Below are 19,880 nucleotides of genomic sequence, written 5' to 3'. Positions count from 1 at the left end.
TGATGAAGTTACTCAGTGCAGCCTCTTCATTTCATTTATATAAAATGGGGTAGTTTTAATCATGGTATAGCATGACTATACACTGAGGAACACAGAAAGCTGTTACCTTTCCACTGAAGTGATACCTATTTGCCTACTTCCATTTACATGCTTTTGAACTGCTAGGTTGGCAGAAGCTGGGGCGAATAATGGCAGCTCAACCCATCATATGGTACTCTTGAACTGCCAACCTTCCAGTCAACAAGCCCAGTGTCTTAACCATTAGATTACGGCAACCCACTGCAGATAGCTACTCTTTGGCCTTAGATCAGTCCTGGGCATTTTACAGCCCCTAAAACTATGGGCCTTTAGCCATTGTCCAATCTGTGTGAGGTAAATTGGAAATTAGAAATCAAATGTAAAGTTTGCCTCAGGACTTAGGAAAAGAAGCCAAGTTGGGCCTGGTTCTGTGCAATCTGCAGGGTGTTGCTTCAGTCAATTGGCAAACACAGAAGGATGAGAAGAGAAAGTGCTTTTCTGTATCTCTGCAGTGCTTGCCCCTTGCCTACAGTAGCTGAGGAGATGGTGGTAGACATTGCATGAGGGGACCTCGGCTCCACTATCTGCCATTGCCTTGGTCAAACCGCAACTTTGTAAGTGAGCACAGCTAGGAGTTATTGGTTGGGCCTTCTCCCACAGTCCCAGTTATTCATGTGGCTCTTTGGGAAAATTAATTGCCCACCTCTATCTTAGGTGGAAGGCACTCTTTGTCTGGTGAACTCATTTATACAGCTTTGACCATGGAGCAAAACAAAACAAAACAAAACCCTTGCTTCAACATTTTATGTCTTTTGGGAATATTAGAGTTTTAGTGGAATTTCTCCCACCCTCACCTTCCATGGCTTGCTCCTTTCTTGTTCATAGCTGATATTGTTACTTATGGGAGGATGCATTCCACTTCCTACTTCTTTCCCTGAGTATTTAGACGAAAGCTTGGGGCTGTGTACTAATCTGATTACATAAAATTAAGAAATGCATGAACAACTCACACACTCACCCCCACCTATGCTGAATCCCTCTGTGTTACACGATAAAATAAGCCAAATTTTGTGGGCATCTGAGGTTGGGAAAATCCCATTCTTTTTATTTCATGCCTATCCAACGAGCAATATGGTTGTGTAAATGTAGATGAGTGTGTACACTTCCATCTTTTCCTCCTTTCCTATGTCCTTGATTCTTTAACATCCAGTCACTAAAAACTATACCTTATAAATCACCCATTAGTATCTCTGCCATTGGTGAATCATGTACAGCTATTTTTATTTTTCTAAGTCACAGACTCAGCATCCTGTCTTCCCTTTTATTCACAAAGCCATTTAATTTTATTACCGAGCCTTCTTCATTCTTCACCTGGGTTAGGTGAAGAAAGAGAGACAGAAATAGAGGTCATCAGCATATGAGGGACATCTCACAAATGCTCTGAAAAACTGGCCTGGCATTTTCATTACTTGGATAAACACAACAAATACAATAGGATCAGTAAGCACTCCTAATAAAGGATCTGCTCTGACATTTTGGTTCCCAAACTTGGCAACTTTAAGATGTGTGGACTTCAACTCCTAGAATTCCTCAACCCTCTTTTACGAGTAGCAATAGCACTTAGACTTATATACTGCTACACAGTGCTTTACAGCCCCCTCCAAGCAGTTTACAGAATCAGCATATTGCCCCTCCCCCAACAATCTGGGTCCCCGTTTTACCAACCTTGGAAGGATGGAAGGCTGAGCCAACCTTCAGCTGATCAGGATTGAGGGAATCGAACTCCTGGCAGTGTGAGCAGAGTTAACCTGCAATCCTGCATTCTAACCACTAAGCCACCACGATGCAGAAAAATGTTCAAGCTAGAACAATCAAAGTTGTTGAAGAATCAAGGAGATCCCATAGAACAGTGGTTCTCAACCTGTGGTCAGTGGACCCCTGGGGAGGCACAATGTCATGACATGCAGTCCACAAAGGCTTGAAGAAATGTTATGATTTAGATCTTGAGTCTTAGGAGTCCGCTGCCATGGTCTGTGGTTACAAAAGATATTTAAAGGAGATCCATGGTGAAGAAAAGATAGAGAACCGCTGCCATAGGATGATATCTTCCCTATTTCCTGATAAAAATCACTCAGTGGAGAATTTATGATTTGACAACTGGTGAGTATGGAGTTAAGCTGATGCAAATCCACACATCTTACCTAAGGTTGGAAATTCAGACTATGGATCTGTTACTACTGATAGAAGAAATTATTTGTAGCTCTGGGTTGAATTGTGGCTACCTTTGGTGCTCTCTGAGCTTGGTTGTTTTCTTGCAGATGTTTTAATACCAAACAGCTCGCACTGATGATGTTACTTACTTTGGTAATGAAACGTCTGCAAGAAAACGAACCAAACTCAGGGAGCACCAAAGACCCCACGGATCTGCTACTTTGATGGAGCACCATAGATAAGTCAAGCGCAATCTTCATTAAAATTTTAAGGATAATGAAGACTGGCTCCTGCTCTCACAAAACAGACATAAAGATTTCCTCCTGCACAAAAGCCAGCTGTATTCCCAATCATTTTTATGCTAGAGCAAAGAAAGCAGGCTTCCTTTCCGTGCCCCCTTTCCCCAGATTTCATTTCTGGCTCATAGTCAGCTGCAGCTCTCAGACACATATCTTTGCAATTACAGAGCAGAGGGGACTGCTGGGGAAGCAGGAAGGAAGCATGCAGGTATCCCAGGGAAACTTTGCTTTTGGAATAATGAGGATGATCATAATTAATAAATTATTCTGTATCTTTGGAGAATTGTGCTAATTAGTAATCTCCTATTTCAAAAGTCCTAATATTTTATTTCTGCTTATTGCCAACTACCAAGTGGAACATTAATGGAAATGTGGACGACGGGTAGAGCAATAATTATAACGGTAATCATATGAACTCGTCTGCTGCTAACCTCTAATTAAAATAAATCAGAGGATGTAGAAAACCGGCTTCGCAGAGCTAGCTTTTCAGTAACATGTATTACTGGTGAGGACTAATTCTCTTGCATTCCATGCAGATGCTCCAGTTTTAGAAAGTGAAAAATCCTTGCCGGGAGATTTGAGTTGTACAAAAGAGATATTCTGAGTTGCTTAGAATATGGTTAATAGGTTTGTTCTATTGAAACAGGCTGCTTAACAACTGTAGAACAACCTTCTCAAACTGGTACCTTCCAGGTGTGCTGGCATTTAATTCTGAAAATCGTCATGTCTTAGGTGTTAAGCTGATTTAGAAGGAAAGAGAAAAAGTAGATTAGACGGTAAAGCTAATGATTAAATGCATATATTATTGAAGCTTTGGGTCTATGAGGCTGCAATCCTGTATGTACACTTATTTGGAATTAAGGACGACTGAACTCTATTAGATGTGCTTGGAATTTGGTAAAAGGGCACTTTTATAAAACACAATTTGATTCATTTTAACTGACTATAAGACATGAATGTGGCAAAAATTATCAACAGCAGGAAATTAAACCTATATTCACAGATCCACGTCCAATAAATTTCAAAGGGGTCATATTAGATTTTTCGATGTGTTTATAAAAGCACCCAAAGGGAGAAGGCATTATAAAACCTATCACATTCTCATCCTATGTACATGAATAGCACATGCCATCACATATTTCTTCCTTTAACAAGCATTTAAACCTACCCATGGAATTAGAATTTGCAATCCAAATATACCTATCAATCTTTTATTATATTCTAGTGCATCTTACATTTCACTTAGAGCATATGTTTAACCCAGTGTCAACACATTCCAGTGCACAGCTGAATACATTCTAAATTAGCCTTTCTAACCTAATATCCCCCAGATATTTTAGTCTAGCATTTGTAGAATTCCAAGATCGCATGATATATTCCACCTCCCTATAGCAGGAGAGGAAGAAGTATTTATAGACAAGATACAGTCAGACGTGTTTGTTGCATCCACTTGTTACACCTAGATTTGAAGAGGCTTTATTAAGTCAAAGTTCAACAATGTGCTGCTCTGCAGATACGTGGGTCTACAACACTGCTTAATTGCCTGGCATTAGCCAAACTGCCTACAAATTTCAAGAATTGTGAGACAGAGACAAGGCACCAAGTTAAGCACGGCTACCTTAAAACTCAGACTAAGTAACTAAGTAAGATTGAAATTAGAGTTGCCATGGGATATGTCAGATTGCAGATTTATCTCATATATAAAATGGAGGCTTTATTTATAAGTAAAAAGGGATTGCTTGAATGGGTATGCTCAAAAAATAGAAACATATGAAATATACAGCATATTCAGCAAACAAGACAAGATAATTGCAATCTTGCTGCTAATACCGATCTAAGCCTGAGATGCTTCTACCATGTATGTTTCAAGCCTTGTGGGGGTTACAGAGAAAACTGGTTTCAGCTCTCTTTAAAACTTTGTATCAGAGAAAGATGTTTGGCTTACCATAGCCATGTCTGTCTGTCTGTCTATCTATCTATCTATCAGATAGATAGATAGATAGATAGATAGATAGATAGATAGATAGATAGATAGATAGATAGATAGATAGACACTAGCAATCTATCTCTATGGATGGATGGATGGATGGATGGATGGATGGATGGATGGATGGTAGGTAGGTAAATAGATAGATGATAGGGAGGTAGATAGATAGTAGATAGATAGATAGATAGATAGGTAGATAGATGATAGATAGATAGATAGATAGATAGATAGATAGATAGATAGATAGATAGATAGATAGATAGATACTAGCAATCTATCTCTATGGATGGATGGATGGATGGATAGATGATAGATAGATAGGTAGATAGATAGACAGACAGACAGACAGACAGACAGACAGATACTAGCAATCTATCTCTATGGATGGATGGATGGATGGGTGAATGGATGGATGCATGGATGGATAGATAGATGATAGGTAGATAGATAGATGATAGATAGATAGATAGATAGATAGATAGATAGATAGATAGATAGATAGATACTAGCAATCTATCTCTATGGATGGATGGATGGATGGATGGATGGATGGATAGTTAGATAGATGATAGGTAGGTAAATAGATGATAGGTAGGTAGGTAGATAAATAGATAGATATATAGATCATCTATTATAATCACATCTTTTATATTCTGTTTTTCTAGTTTTATGAGCCTGTGAACTAAAGGTGGTTACCACCAAAAAGGAAAGTTTAAAGAAGAAAATCAAAATAGCTATAAAAGAAGTAGTAACATCACCAAACAATTAACAGACTAGTGACATTACAAGTTTCTGGAGTGCTGAGTGAGTAGAAGGTACCTGCAACTCATGTAGGAGTGGGATCCATAGCCAGAAAGCATCAGACAAGAGAAGAGAGACCTTCTCCCACATATCAGAAAGCAAAAAGCCTCTGTCTGTCAGTGGGAACAGTTGGTGTCCGTGCTGTTGCTAATGTTCGGATATAATTTGCCTCTAAAGAACAACAGAAGGCCCTGTTATATGACTTCTTTCTCTGGTCTCCTCCATTAAAAGCTCCCGTAAACCCAAAGTGATAAAAAGAGAGTTGCCAGGGACTTAAAGTATGAATCAAAAGATTATTTGAGATCACCTTATTCTTCTTTTGGAACAAGAGGTCACAAAGGTCCAGGTGGATAGAAAAGGTATTGACTGGGGTAGCTTCCTGAGAAAAATAAACTATTTGTGTAAGTCCTCGGAGGTGGTGTGTGTGTGTGTGTGTGTGTGTGTGCGTGTGTGTGTGCATGTTTTAATCTCATGTCCCACCTCTTTTTCAGTGTCTTACTTGGAGACAGCTCTTTGCTTTTCCCTGCAGAGATCATGCTGAAATAAACTGCCAAACATCCCTTATACCTCCATGCCATCTAATTATAGCCTGTAACACAAGAGAGTGCTGACAGTGCTGAGCTATTGACTCTTGACACTCTCTAAAGCACTTAATTATCTTTTCACATCAGCCCCTTTCAGACCTGTCAACTCCTTTTGTATTGTTTATGGAGGGGGGAGTTGCCTATTAAGATTTCAGGACTATGCACCTGGAGTCAAACTTGTACACACCACACACACACACACACACACACACACACACACGTGCACGCGCGCGCGCACACACACACACTCAAAGACAGACTACTTAAGTAGCAGATGGAAGAGGAACACCATCAATGTTATTCAAAGGGTACTTGAACCATTGATGTGAAAACCAAGGACAAAAATTCCCCCATTCTTTAAAGAGGCTCCCTAACTCGCTGGAATTTTTTTTTTTTTTTTTAAAAAGGTAACCATTATTTTTCCTGTATTTTGTATTACAGTGCCCCAGTGGTGGGATGCTGCTGGTGTAACAACCGGTTCGCTTAATCGCATCCTTTGCTTTGCGTGAGCAGCTTTCAAAATTACTTACCTTCGATGTTACTTCGGGGAAGGAACACAGCTGAGGCGTGGCAATCCGCTCTGCCGCGCGAATCAGATGAGCAGATATAGGGGAGGGGCGGGCAGGCGGACCCACATGATCGTTAGAGTGAACCGGTTTGGAGCCCGCTGATCATCGGAGCTAAAGGTTCACCTGAACTGGTCCAAACTAGCAGAATCCCACCCCGGCATTGCCCCTGTCCAGATCTTCCTTCAAATCCATTCTTCAAGTTGTGGTTGTAGGACTGAAAAGAGTACAGCTAGTTCTCGACTTACAACAGTTCATATAGTGATTGTTCGAAGTTACAACGGCACTGAAAAAAGTGACTTATGACCATTTTTCACACTAACGACCATTACAGCACCCCGCATGGTCACCTGATTCAAATTCAGACTCATATTTATGATGGTTGCAGTGTCCTGAGGTCGTGTGATCACCTTTTGCGACCTTTTGACAAGCAAAGTCAATAGGGAAGCCAGATTCACTTAACAAACATGTCACTAACTTAATAACTGCAGTGATTCACTTAACAACCGTGGCAAGAAAGATCATAAAACGGGGTAAAATTCACTTAATAAATGTCTTGCTTAACAACAGAAATTTTGTGCTCAATTGTGATCGTAAGTCGAGGGCTACCTGCAGTGCATATGTTTGGTTCAAGAAAACAAATGCAGCTAAATTCACATTTAAATATAAATTAAATGGATTTCTTTCCCTCATTCCTAATAGTTGTAGAGGTTTCCTCAAAGCTTCTCCTAATTTCATAGACCTGCGAACAGGACAAAATCATTTATCAATACATTCCTTAATTGCAGGATAACACTGTTTGCTTAAAGCTGACAGCTCTGTGTCCAAAATTGAAGGGATCGGTTCTCTAACCACGCTTGTCAATTCTCCCTCCTACCTACCCAAGTGAACAGAACAAACTTAAAGGTTTTCTCAACTTCCTTTGCCGTTGTAACAGTTTTCCTTTAAAGCAGAGATTCACTCACGCAATCAAAAGCTCACATTAAAAGCATTTAAAAAACATTTCGTGAGCAATTAAAGAAAGTACTTTAACACATGTGCTTTTTTTAAAAAAAAAATGAATGTTAAAAAAAAGCCACTTTGAAGTTTAGAAGATCAAATAACGAGTCTGAAGAGCAGACTGCTATTAACATCAGTATATTAAAAGCCTGAAAAATATCTGATTCCTTTATTACCAGGAAACTGAGCCTCACTGCCATTGTAAGGACACCTCATGATGCAATCTTCTTTATCTTGGCATATTCCAGATGTCTTGGATATCAAATCTTGTTCTCTCTAAATCTGCTGGAGAAAGTGGGAATCAAAACATGAGGTAATTAGGAGACACTAATCTGAGGGAGTGTTACCTAATCAGCTCAGGTCTTGAAAACCAGTCCTTAAGTGTTCTTCTTCCTCTGAGGCAGAAACAAAGGTCCACCAATGGCTAAGATGCTGAGCTTGTCGATCAGAAAGGTGGCAGTTCGGCAGTTCGAATCCCTAGCGCCATGTAATGTAGTGAGCTCCCGTTATTTGTCCCAGCTTCTGCCAACCTAGCAGTTCGAAAATGCAAGTAGAAAAATAGGGACCACTTTGGTGGGAAGGTAACAGTGTTCTTTGCCCCTTGGGCATTTAGTCATGCCAGCCACATGACCACGGAGACGTCTTTGGACAGCGCTGGCTCTTCGGCTTTGTAATGAGAAAAGCACCGCCCTCTAGAGCCAGAAACGACTAGCACGTGCAGTATGTGTGAAGGGAACCATTACCTTAAGAGGATGGAAGAAACCAAGGCACCTGGTGCAAATCCAAGTTGCTCATATCAGTGTTATTGCTACAGATAGTCTTCAACTTATTACCCTTATGACCAGTTGTTTTATGATTGCTCAGAGTTACAGTAGTTTTGAAACAGATGCTTTACAGCCCACAGATTCCTTCCAACCATCATAAAGTGACCTGGATCACCACAGTCAAAGTAGCCAAGAAATAGGTGAAAGAACTTCCAAAAATGGAATCCACTTATCAATTTAAACCCACTCCCAAAAAAAACCCCTTACTTTTTACTCTGTACAACAAGTGGGAGTGAGGAAACACTTGAAACAGCATAGCACTCAATAGACAAATGTTGTTAAGAACTTCCAAAAATGGATTCCACCTATCAATTTAAAAAAAAAAAACCTCCGAAAAAGCCCTTACTTTTTACTCTCTACAACAAGTGTGAGAGAGGAAACACTTGAAACATCATAGCACTCAATAGATAAATGTTGTTAATTGAATGGAATGTGACCTAAATGACTCTCTTCTCTGCTGTTTGCTTAACAAGAAGGTTAAAAAAAAAGAAAAAAAAAAGAATGTATTGTGCTGCAAAAACATTACCAGCCAGCTCAAAAGATTCCAAAACTACTGTAAAAAGTTAGCACCCAACCCTCTCCTGGAAGAATGAAATATTCTAGGAAATATTAAAAAGGTAGGATATCATACCTCTCTGGATGAGAAAAGGAGAAACATGCTCTTAGAAAGCAGTCCCCATTTTGTTAATAGCCCCAGAAAGACTGGGCCATCCTATCTACAAGACAAAAGTCTAGGCCAGCTTATCTACTGTACAAAACAAAAGACCTTCACCCTCAGGACATGATAGGATTAGCCCTCTACCCACCTCACCATATGGCACCTGGGAAGATTGCATCATCCAGCAAGATTCAACCAAGCCTGGGCCTCACGACAACCTACAATGGTGGCCCCCCCCCATGGGAGTCAGACAACCAATCAGAATACATTTCTTTCACAGGAACAGGAAGCAAGTTCAAAGCCCAAGAAAAGGTATAAATCTCTCTCTCTCACACACCCACGTGTTCAATTGCCCAGGACCTCAAACTGCATGGTCTTGTCCACCATGAAACTATCTTTCCAAACAGCTTCCATGTTTCCAGTGTCTTTCTCCCAACTTGGAACTGAACCCAGATGGACATTTCTTCCAACACTATATAGAAGCTTAATTTAAAGGAAAAAGAAGAAATAGATTTTATATGTAAGAGTGACCTGTGTTTATCAGTGCACATAAAATAGAGCTGCTGGAGTGTCATGGGGGAAATTCCAGGGCCCCAAACATTTGTTTAGAATTTTACACATGATACACATTAAAACTACAGTGGTGTTTAAATGCTTGTGAACCCTTTCGAATTTTCAATAGTTCTGCATAAATATGACCTAAAATGACCTTTTCCACAAAAGTCCTAAAATTAGATAAAGAAAACCCAATCATGTTCTTGTGTGGAGAACAGATTATATTTTAAGTCATATTTTGGTCAGAAATAAATGAAAATTCAAAAAGGTTCACAAACTTTTAAGCCCAACACCATACTTCATATAAAAATCACCAAGTATAAGACACGATTGCTTATTTTATATATATTTATATATATATATATATATACTCATTGTTTTTACCTGCTGTGTCTGAATTCTTTTTCCAGTGCTGGAATCTGCCATTTCTCCTTCCCCTTCCCATGAATGAAGTCCGTGCTGAACTTTGAATCCCAAATGATACCATCAAGATTATGGTCAGGTTTTTTGGCATGACACTTCTGGAAAATTTTATCAAACTACATTCCACAGTTTTTAAGAAATAGATACATCTCTTAGGGTTGAATTAGAGACCCTCTTGTTGCCTAGTTTAGGTTATGCTCCCAGAAATATGAAGTCCACTTACAAAGCTAACTTAATATGATTTTTGGTAGATTCATTGAAAATGTGCAAAAAGAAAGGTTTGCAATCATGACAAAAAAAATGATGTACTAATGATCCTGAATTTACAGCATGCATAATGTATCTGTTCTTGTAATTATTACTATTTTAACAGTCCCACTCTAAGAAACACAATGTACTTGAAGCTGATACTTAAGCAACCCTAATTCATATAAAACAAGTCTTTCTTGGGATAACACTTTATCCTTGTGGCAGGGCTTTGATATTAGATAATATCTGCATCTCCACTCTCTCTTTAGTCCTTTTTCCTTTCTTTGAGATTTTATTTACATATGGTATCTTTTCCTGGCCAAGCCTAATTAGGCTCTTCATAACCACAGTCCAATCCCTCCCTTCTTCCTGTTTGAGAAAATGTCTTGCTTCCTGTAAAAATCTTTTGCTTGCCCATTTTTGCTGGTTTTTTTCTATTTAGCACTACATCGCATGTCCATCTTTCATTATTAGTACAGCATATGCTGAGGTTTGACTTAAGAAATCTAACTCCCCATTCCTGTATGATTTCATTTTCTTCTTTGAGAAGGGAGGACATAGAGAACCCACAACTTTCAGAGGCTGTTGAACTCCAAAAACCAGACAACAGAAATAAAGATAAGAAATGATAGAATTAATAGTCCAACAATACCAAGTGGGCAACAGGTCTCCATTGCTCCCTAGAGATTTGCCAGAGCATGAGAAGAAAAAATGAGATATCGTAACATATTTTTATTTTATTTATCTGTTCATTAAAAATGTACAAGATAACAAATATAAGTATGAACATAAACAAGAACAAAAGTAAATACAGATAAAGGGGGACAGTAGGTCAGGGATGGTAGACACACTGGTGCACTTATGCATGCCTCCTTTAAGGACCTCTTAGGAATGGGGTGAGCTCCACAGTAGACAGTTTGAGGTTAAAGCAGTGAGGGGTTGGGGATGTAACAATGGAGTCAGGAAGGGCATTCCAGGTGTTGACCACTTTGTGGCTAAAGTCATATTTTCTACAATAGAGTTTGGAGCGGTTTACCTTGAGTTTGTATCGGTTGTTTGCCCATATATTTTTGTGATTCAAGCTGAAGAAGTCGTTGACAGGCGAGATTTTATAGCAAACAATTTTGTGAACTATGCTTAGATCGGACCACAGGTGGTGCAGTTTCAGGTTGTACAGGCCCAAAATTTTGAGCCTGGAGGCATAGTGTGATGACCCAGGGTGGGATACAAAATAAACACAGTCACAAAAAACAGGTGAAGCCCCTTTTACTCCTTCACTTTGCTTCCAAGCTCCAAATATCCTTGACTGGAGACAAAAAAACTCCCACACGAGCAGTTACCAGAAGGAGGAAAATGCCCTTTAAATTAGAGTAAAAAACAACACAAACCAGGCAAGATAAGGGCTGGAGGATGTCCACACACTGGGAAGGACATCAAACTCAGAGAAGAACCATAAACTAGAGATATTTCCACACTTTGTTTCCAGCACTCTCCAGTACGCATGTCTGTCTTATCCAATTGTCACAGCTGCAGTCCATGAAGAGGATCAAGGCCCTCTCCTCCCAAGTAGACCACGTCTCTCCCTTATCCTCTCTTCCCTGCATGCCCTAGAATGGAGAGAGGATGGGCCTGGTTTCTCCTCTGACTGCCCAGCCGGCCTCTGCCCTTCCCCAGCCACCTCCACAACCTCGGGAGCCACACTTCCACTCCCTGTCAGCTGTTCCTCCTCTCCCTAAGAGTCAGTCTCCACAAGGTAAATGACACATAGGGAATTCTATTGTGAGTGGAGGAGTGGAGTACTTTTCTTGAGAAATATCTCTGAACCCGCTCAGTTGTGTTCATGTCCGATATACAGTGCAGGTTCCAGGCAGATATTGTATTTAAACCAATATTATATTTAAATATTAAATATTAAATACAATATTAAATATTGTATTTATTATCGCATTTAAACCAAAGGGACTTTTCCCCCAAAAAAGGCAACAGCAGTTTATTTTTTTCATTTCTTTGAAGACATTTTACTTGTCATCCAAGAAGCTTCTCCAGTTCATTGAAGAACTGAACTGAAGAAGCTTCTTGGATGAGAAGAGAAACCTCTTCAAAGTAAAGAAGAAGAAGAAAGTCCAGTTGCCTTGTGGGGAGGGGAAAGCACCTTTGGGACAACCATGACCTGGATGATTGAGAATCTCCATAGATATATTGTATTTAAAATTGAGCATAGAACAAGAAGTAATGCTAGAATTCCTCTAAACATAGCACCCACTATTTTCCGTAGCTTCAGAATATCAATAAATTAGAAAATACTCTGCTTACATTCCATCTACATCTTCCATCTACCTTTTTTCAAGTCCTAGGTTTCCTATAACTATTACTAAGCACAACTTGGCAATGAACATTGATTTTTGATGTAACAGGGAACTAATAATGCCTGTTTTCCTCTGATATTTCATGTACTGTACTATGTACCAACATATGCCTTTTAATGTTGAAAGAAATTTCTTTTCCCACCTTATCTGCAGGCTGCCCAAGAATTTAGAATTGATTTTGGCAGCATTTTTATTCTTTATTGTTGGAGGGTGCATACAATACGGGGAGTCTTCAACTTATGACTACAACTGAGATCAGAATTTCATCATTAAGCAAGGTGAATGGGAAGTGAGTTGCGGCTGATTTTATGACCTTTTTGCTGCAGTTAAGTTTATCACACAGTTGTTAAGTAAATCCAACTTCCCCCATTGACTTTGTTTGTTGGAAGCTGGCTGGGAAGGTCGCAAATGATGATTGATCTCAGGCTGCTGCAACCATTGTAAATTAATGTTAGTTGCCAAGTACTCGGATTTTGATCATTTGACTGCAAGATCCTGGGATGGAGGTAAATGTAAGGACCAGTTGTAAGTCACATTTTTCAGTGTTGTTGTAGCTTTGAATAGTTGCTAAACAAATGGTTGTAAGTCAAGGATGACCTGTAGTCCTGGTCAACTTTTCTGTTATGGGTCTTTCTACTTCATTTTTGTTGCTCATTCTATGCCAGGGGTGTCAAACTCACATCATTACGGCAGCATCACATGACGTAGCAGCACTTTCCCCCGCCTTTCGCTAAACTGGGCAGGGGTGGGGCCAGCACATGACACATCCAGCCCATGCACTGTGAGTTTGACATCCCTGTTCTACCCAATCTGAAAAGGTTCAGTTCCTCTGGGTGTCTTTCCTCAATAATAATTTGAATGTTTTCCAGCCAGGAAAGCTGAAGACTATTAGAGATGCTATTGTCTAATGAAAGGACAAAACATTGGTAGATCACCCTGGTTCGCCATTTGAACCATTTGGACCTTTGGCCATTTGGACTAAGTATTTTCCCTCATCTCAAAACAACAAGAGTAGAAGGATTATGTGTAGCAAAATTACTGTCAAATGGCTTCTTGTTTTCATTTGTCATTTATCTACAACTCTATCCTCTTTCCCTAGGAATTTCATCAAAATTCTCTTTGCCTTTGGAAAAGGAAATAGAAAACAAATTGTCTTTTAAGAAATTGAATGAGAACAGATAAAGGATGTAGGAGAACTTGTTAGATCTGGATTCATACAGAGAAAAATTGTGGAGCCTGGAGAAGCTTATTAGGTACAGTGCTAGATAACATGAATTCTTACTGGCCAATCTCCTTTGCAGCTTATTGTGTAGCAATATAAACTCCGATTTGAGAAATCAGGTACCAAAAGTATTATCGCAAGATCAGAACTACACTCAAATCTACAATTAAATAAAGGATAGCACATTGTATTGTTCCAGAAAAGTTTGGAACATGGAGGCAATAGATATATTAATTAATATATCATAACTAATCCTGAAGAGATAATTCTGTTTAGTGGATCCAGCTGTTTTTCCTCACCTCAAAACAACAACAAAAGAAGAAGGATTATGTGTAGCAAAAACCACTCTCATCAAATGGTTTCTTTTTTTCATTTGTCATTTATCTGCTGTCTCCTTTATCCTTCCCAATGAGATATATAGATTGAAACAGAAAATTTTGAATAAAAAGCTCACAGTTGTTTTGTGTGTGTGTGTGTGAAAGCTTCATTAAAATACAATTATATGATGTGTGTGTGTGTACATGATTATAAATTGTTGTGTGGAAAAATGTAAACATAAGGTGTGTATGTGTTTAATCCTTGTTGTCAACTATGTTTGCTATTATAAATGCTTTGAAAATAATCTGAAAAGTGGTTTAAATTACGGAATGAATACGGTAGTAATTCTTGTATTTAATGTTTCTGAAATTACTAAAAAAAACCAAACTCAAAAATATTCTTTCTTGCATTTCTCTTTCCAATAGATTTCATTAGTAGACTTTTATCTGACTGCTTTTTCAATACACTAAATACTTAATTAATGATAATGCTCTCATTAGTAGCCAATCCTTCAACTTAAATTGCTGGATTGCCATATGATGATGGCTCTTAAAAATATCTTTGATATATAATGTTAGAGCAATGGGGAAATATGTGGAGTAAAGGACTGACATTTATGTTGAATTATATCCTTAAAGAGCACTTTAAAAAATGATATACCAATGGTATTTAAATGACAAATTATTAAAACTATATAAGGGTGTTTCCAATGTTTGTTGTAAATATAAGTAAAGGAGGACATATCCATAAAAAAAACATCCGAAGTCAAAAGTCACTGCTTTTTGTTTCTTTTCCCCCTTTTCTCTCACTTTATTCTCTTTGTCCCTATTCCTTCCCTTTTTTCCATTGCCTTTTTCTATTTGTATTTTATATTAAGAAAAAACTTTTAATAAATATATATTTTTAAAAACACTCTTCAATATAGTAGAACTGAATAAATTTCTTGACATATTTATATCAATGGAAAATTTGGTGCTTGAAAATTACAGTTTATAGAGATCATAGTAATTGTTGGTAATATGCTTTCACTGAGTCAATTGTAAATGTTTTCAATAATGTATGAAACCCAGAGACTTCTGCATTCTAGACTATGAGCACTTCTGCCACCAGAATTATTATTTCTATATTTACAGATCAGTTTTTCTCTGCCCAAAATAAACTACAGTTAGTTTTTTGTGTACACTGTAACAAAACTTTGAATCACATTTGAAAATGATCATTCACTTTTCAAACTTGCATATAGGTAAGTTATCGTACAACAGCATCATCAATGTTAAAATAATATACCTCGCTAAATAAACTTATTTTCTGTTCCAGTTTACTCCATATATGTCAACTTGGCATTTTGACAAACAAAAATATTCTGCTATGTGAATGTCAGGAGGAGATTTTAAAAAAATGAATTTTTAAAAGAGTTTCTTAATTAAGATGGTAGAGTCTGTAGAATAATCTTTTCCAACCCAACAGCCCTAGGTATTTTTTATCTTCTTCTGCACTGGATCATGCCAACTAGAATCATGGACATTAAAGTTCAGTACTTGTTTAAGGGCAACAAATTAAGGAAGGTAGCGAAATCTAAAGTGTCATGCCACCATAAAACTCTGAGTTCCTCCTCATCTGGCTCTTTTAATGTAAAATTTGCCATTGGAAAGGAATCTTTCAATTATGCACTGTCAGCATTACTGGGAAGCTGGGCCATTAGAATGCCCCCCCCCTCCCAAATCAATATAGAAATGGTGAAAAAAAACAGGAAGCGGTCTCAGATTTTTTTCAATCCCCATTGGATGTAATTGTTAACATTGTTTTACTGTAGACAGCCATCATCTGAGGTTAGAGAGTGGGCAATGGATTTATAAATAGATTTATAAACAATTAATAAGTCAAGGATGGCCACATGTATCCCTTGAAATCTTTTCTGCAGTTCCTGGAAGCTTTCCAGTTTACACAGCTGAAAATTTAGAGAAAATTTTCAACAAAAGGTAAAAGAAATGAAGCCACCTGGCCAACTAGGGCTATTTTAGTTTAATCTCTGTAACATACTAGGAAATAATTTTAAAGGCCAAATATTCTGACTGTGACTTTTGTCACTGTGTCACACTGCAATTCCTCTGCAAACCTCAAAGGCTTAAGAAAAGATTTAAAATTCTGCCTCTTGCAGTCCCCCAAAGACACCCCATCCTTGTAAGAGATTTTTGGAAAGTCTTCTGATTTCTTAAGCTTCCAACTAATAAAAAAAACAAAAAACAGAAAATGAATGAATTTTCCTTTGGGAGTCTTTATAAATATTTATTATATTTCCATGTAAGAGAAATGTGGAATTTTAAAAAATATTATTATTGCATTTTCTCTTCTTTCTATAATATTTCTTCTTGGATTCCCCTAGGCAGTGGAATAGCTACCAAAAAAAGGGGGGGCATAAAAATGGAACTACCAAATTTAGCAATATGAAAGTAAGACACAAAGTATTATATACTTTATTTCTGGTTTAAAATTCCTAAGCACAAGATAATTGTCAGCTTCATCTGGGCTGGGCTCTTTTTCTGTTACATTTAAATTAATTGCACATGGAAATATTTGTTCACTTGAGACACAGCTGTGATTTTTCCTAGAGCACAGCTTAATGGAAAAGCTAGACTTTATTACAACAGATACAAAGACAAAAACATTACAGCTTCTTCTCGTTTATTACTCCAAACATCAAAACAAATCCATCTATCAGTTTTGTACACATACACATACAAAAGGAAAAAGAAAAGCCTTTACAAATCCTTCCACAGCAGTCTGATGACCATTTCTTTTTATTTTTGACTGTTTGATTTTTAATATTTTTTTAAAAGTAACACACTTTCCTTTAGCAAAGTGATCAAATGTATATACTTTCATCTTCTTCTACGGCTTCTCTTCCTAGTCTAAGTATTCACTGCTATCTTAACCATTCACCACTGATTCTAAGCTAAGGTTCCCCAATGGGTGATGGGTCATCTATGCTACTGACCTGTTTGGGACAACAATAAATAACATTAATGTTAAATTGAGTTGTTTTGAAATGAATGAAACTAATACAATTACTTTATATTTATGCAGCCCATTTTTCCCCTTTTGAGATTAAAATAATGTAACTTTAGTGGTCTGTGTCAAAGGACTTCCATTCAAGGCTTTCAGATCCCGATTATGACTGCAGAGTTTGAGGTGACACCCCTCTTGACGTAGTAGGATTTATATCATTCATAGTGAAGATGGATCCAAAGGTTTAGCTTCACAGGATGTACAGTTGTGCTCATAAGTTTACATACCCTGGCAGAATTTATGATTTCTTGGTCATTTTTCAAAGAATATGAATGATTACACAAAAATGTTTCTTTCACTCATGGTTAGTGGTTGGCTGAAGCCATTTATTATCAATCAACTGTGTTCGCTCTTCTTAAATCATAATAACAACAGAAACTACCCAAATGATCCTGATCAAAAGTTTACATACCCTGGTGATTTTGGCCTGATAACATGCACATAGGTTGGCACAAAGGGGTTTGAATGACTATTAAAATGACTATCCTCACCTGTGATCTGTTTGCTTGTAATTAGTGTGTGTGTGTGCATAAAAGGTCAATGAGTTTGTGGACTCCTGACAGACCCTTGCATCTTTCATCCAGTGCTGCACTGACGTTTCTGGCTTCTGAGTCATGGGGAAAGCAAAAGAATTGTCAAAGGATCTGCGGAAAAAGGTAGTTGAACTGTATAAAACAGGAAAGGAATATAAAAAGATATCCAAGGAACTGAGAATGCCAATCAGCAGTGTTCAAACACTACTCAAGAAGTGGAAAATGAGGGGTTCTCTTGAAATCAAACCACGGTCAGGTAGACCAACTAAAATTTCAGCCACAAAATTGTTTGGGATGCAAAGAAAAACCCACAAATAAGTTCAGGTGAAATACAGGACTCTCTGAAAACATGTGGTGTGGCTGTTTCATGATGCATAATAAAGAGGCACTGGAAGAAAGATGGGCTGCATGGTCGAGTCACCAAAAGAAAGCCATTACTACGCAAATTCCACAAAGAATCCTACTTACAATATGCCAAACAGCACAGAGACAAGGCTCAAACCTTCTGGCACAAAGTCATTTGAAGTAATGAAACCAAAATTGAACTTTTTGGCCACAACCATAAACGCTACATTTGGAGAAGAATCAACAAGGCCTATGATGAAAAGTACACCATTCCTACTATGAAACACGGAGGTGGATTGCTGATGTTTTGGGGATGTGTGAGCTACAAAGGCACAGGAAATTAGGTCAGAATTGATGGCAAGATGAATGCAGTATGTTATCAAAAGACAGTGGAGGAAAATTTGCATCCATCAGCCTGGAAGCTGCGCATGGGATGTACTTGGACATTCCATGACAATGATCCTAAACACAAGGCCAAGTTGACCTGTCATTGGCTACAGCAGAATAAAGTGAAGGTTCTGGAGTGGCCATCTCAGTCTCCTGACTTCAATATCATTGAACCACTCCGGGAGATCTCAAACATGCAGTTCATGCAAGACAGCCCAAGAATTTACAGGAACTGGAGGCTTTTTGCCAGGAAGAATGGGCAGCTTTACCATCTGAGAAGATAAAGCACATCATCCACACGTACCACAAAAGACTTCAAGCTGTCATTGATGTTAAAGGGGGTTTAAGAACTAGGGTATGTAAACTTTTGATCAGTGTCATTTGGGTAGTTTCTGTTGTCATTATGATTTAAAGAGAGTAAACACAGTTGATTGATAATAAATGGCTTCAGCCAACCACTAACCATGAGTGTAAGAAAAGTTTTTGTGTTATCATTCATATTCTCTGAAAAATGGCCCAGAAATCATAAATTCTGCCAGAGTATGTAAACTTATGAGCACAACTGTAGTTCAAAAACCAAGAAATACTTTAAGTTCCTTTTCTCTTTGAACAAAATGTGAGAGAAAAGTCTCCATGTTTTTTCTGGTCATTTATTTTTTATATTATCTGGATAGAAAATGAATACAACAGGACTTGCAGTGAAGATTTCAACCAATGGATAGATGTTCATCTTTTAAAGTTCTAGGTTGTAGCACTTAGCGAAGGACAATGACATGGTTGCTTCATCAACTAGATGTTCTGATGGCTTTAATCTAGCCACATGATAAACATTAGATTTCCTCAATAGCGTGTCCAGTAACATCCAATATGAGGGTCTATCATCCAGCATTTATTGTTAATCACTTTACACCATCTATCAATATAGTTCTCTTAGTAAAATATAGGAGTGATTTACTATTATCTTCTCCTGGACAAAATGAATTAAGAATAGAATAGAATAGAATAGAATAGAATAGAATAGAATAGAATAGAATAGAATAGAATAGAATAGAATAGAATAGAATAGAATAGAATAGAATACTTTATTGGCCAAGTGTGATTGGACACACAAGGAATTTGTCTTGGTGTAAATACTCTCAGTATACATAAAAGAAAAGATACATTTGTCAGGAGTTGAGAATCATAAGGTATGACACTTAATGATAGTCATAGGGTACAATAAGCAATCAATGCTTTTGCCATTGTCACTAAAGTCATCCCCTCTGATATATCTACCTATATCAGTGCTGCCCATTATAGCTGACTGCTTCTTTCAGTTGGACAACTGGAATGACCATGCCTTGAATGATTCTACTAGGTTTATATACTCTTGCCTTAGACTACTGATATTCTTTACTTATCCCTCTCAGGAACACCCTTGTCATAATACAGCAGTACAACAGAATTAGATTTGAATTAGATTAGATATT

Source organism: Notechis scutatus, chromosome 2 (genome assembly GCF_049901735.1).
Source record: "Notechis scutatus isolate UNSWTSFEM ecotype Mainland chromosome 2, rNotScu1.2, whole genome shotgun sequence".
NCBI classification, from domain to species: domain Eukaryota; kingdom Metazoa; phylum Chordata; class Lepidosauria; order Squamata; family Elapidae; genus Notechis; species Notechis scutatus.
This window is presented reverse-complemented; position numbering follows the sequence as displayed.